The following is a 2644-nucleotide window of genomic DNA, read 5'->3' as shown; positions in this document are numbered from 1 at the left end:
GAACCGCAATGACGTCACTCCCACGCATGCACACGGGAGCCGCTGATAACGGCACACTAACCGAAGCGACAGCACATACATGCCATTGCTTCAGTTTGCTTCAATGCGCATGTGCCGATGACGTTGGCACATGCAAATACAGGGGATATCTCCTAAACTGTGCAGGTTTAGGAGATATCGTGGATAGCTACAGGTAAGAATTATTATAGACTTACCTGTAGTAAAAAGTGGTCTGTAAGGGTTTACAACCACTTTAAGCAAGCCATAGATGCAATTTTCTATCCTGCAACCACAGGTTGCAGGAAAGAAAAAACACTAGATTTCCCCATCAAAACAGTCAGTGTTGATGGGGGCATCCCTCCCTTAGCACTATTGTGTCTTACCAGTGGGTAGACCTCCCTGCCAGCAGAGCACAATGATCACTGCTAGCTGCTATAACCACCAGCATTAATTGTATATAAAAAAAATCTGAAAGCCTGGTGGTACTGACATTGATCGATGGAATGATTTCAGTACAACCAGCCTGCCCATAGATGGATCGAATGTCAGCTAGTCCTTGCTGAACCAGACAAGATTTGATCCATCTTTGGACAACTTTAGACGTGATTTAGATTGGATTCAATCAAACTTAGATTAGTCAGGATGGAAAATTATCAATCATTTTGCATCTGGCAGCACTGAGATTCATTAGTGATGAATTTGATTGTATTTCAATTGATCAGATTATGAAATGACATGTGAACAACAATGGTGCAATTGACAACTTACAATGGTATCTCCCAACTATCATTTGGAATCCATTTCCCTATGTGTGACATGTCATTTGAATGGGTTGTTGACTATAGATCAATTATTCATGTCAGAAGAGATCAGTTGGAAAAGAAATCGATCATTTGTCAAAGCGTGTATGGCCACCACGGTGGTTGAGTTGGGCCTTATGATGGCCATACATGGAACGATTTTAATGCAATAGTATGATTGATTGATTACACAGTCCAGGAGTAAAATGTGATCGCAAGATCGAAAAAAATATTTGATGCACCATACACTACTGATGGCCATACATGCTTTAATAAATTATACATTTATTTTCCAATCGATCTCTTATCAGAGGAATAATCATTCTATATTCAATAACCCTTTCAATCGATATCACAAACATAGGGAAGGGGATTTGGATCTATAGTTGAAAGATATAATTCTAAATTATTGATCACATCTTCACTTTCACCATGCAGTCTCATAATTTCAATTATTGAAACAGTGGCGGCCAGTAATGCAGGGTGCACGGGCGCCGGACTTCAATGTTTTGTTTTGAAGCACGTGATTAGAGCCTGAGGCTCTAATAGGCTTTAAAAAAGGGTGGGCTCGGGGGGGGGGGGGGGGGCAGAGCACTGCGCCCCTAGCCCACCCAGTTGAGTGACAATAGCAAATTAATATTCACTATTGTCTTCCTGATTCTCCTCCTGGCCAATCAGGAAGCAGATCTTAAAACCTGTCACCCAATTGGGCGAGAGGAGAAGCGATCCTATTGGCTGTTGAGGAGAAGGAGGGAGGAGATGCAGGGAAAGCCACCGTGAAGCACCAGAAGAAAGAGACGCCTGGCTTGGGACTGACCGGAGGGGTGCCTGTGACTGACCCGACCAACCGATGGGGGGGGGGTGTTTGTCGCCCCCAGAAAAGATATACCACCAGCCGCCACTGTATTGAAACCTGATCAATTGTATTAACAAAGCATCTCAGCACTGCCTTTAGATGGAAATCAATTTAGAATTTTCCACCCTGGTTGATCAACTCAGTTTGATTCAATCCGATCTAAAGCAAGTCTAGATCAATCAGAAGGGAAGTTACGCTTACTCAGTTTTTTCGTCAACTCAGTCGTTTTGATCGAGTCACACATCGGTTACATAATAAAACTGAAGTGTGTCTAAAATAATTTTCTATACAATCGCAATGTTGGTTGATTTATTGACCTGGAGAAAAATATGATCGGAAGATCACAAAGATCATTTAATGCGCCAAAACATTTATGGTGGCCATAATAAATAAATCAATTTCAATAAATTATCAATTTATTTCATGATTAATCTCTTACAATAGGAATACTAAGTCTATTGTCAATAACCTATTCGATCGATATGCCACACACAGAGAAAATGCCAATCTGCGGTGGACTGCTTTCCAGAGTGTAGTTAATAGGTGTTCGGGAGGTGATTCTACTGTCTCCTTTGGCTTGCGGTTGCAACCATGCCCCATTAACTTTAATGGACAAGTATGACAGGTTGTGTTGACTGTAGGGACGTGCAGTCAGGGGTGGCAGCCATGACTATTAAAAAAAAAATTAAAAATCAAGCTTTGAAGGTCATAGCTCAGCGACCTGAAGTCACAGAGACCCCCTAGCCTAAGTCCTACCCCACCACTGGTAAAAATTCTGGGCATTTATTATTTAACTATTTACTGTGACATTACTGGTTTGAAGTTATAACCTCAAACTTCAGTAATTTGTCTGTTAAGCCACCTGCTTGAATTTTGAAAAACAACATTTAATAATTATTTGTAAATGACATGGTATTTAACCCCTTGCCATCCAGGCCACTTCTGACACTTCTCTCCTACATGTAAAAAATCATAATACTTTTGCTAG

This window comes from Lithobates pipiens, unplaced genomic scaffold (assembly GCF_037356315.1).
Source record: "Lithobates pipiens isolate NorthernLeopardFrog02 unplaced genomic scaffold, aLitPip1_a1.2 Scaffold_8, whole genome shotgun sequence".
NCBI classification, from domain to species: Eukaryota; Metazoa; Chordata; class Amphibia; order Anura; family Ranidae; genus Lithobates; species Lithobates pipiens.
The sequence above is the reverse complement of the archived record's forward strand: the minus strand, read 5'-3'. Positions refer to the sequence as shown.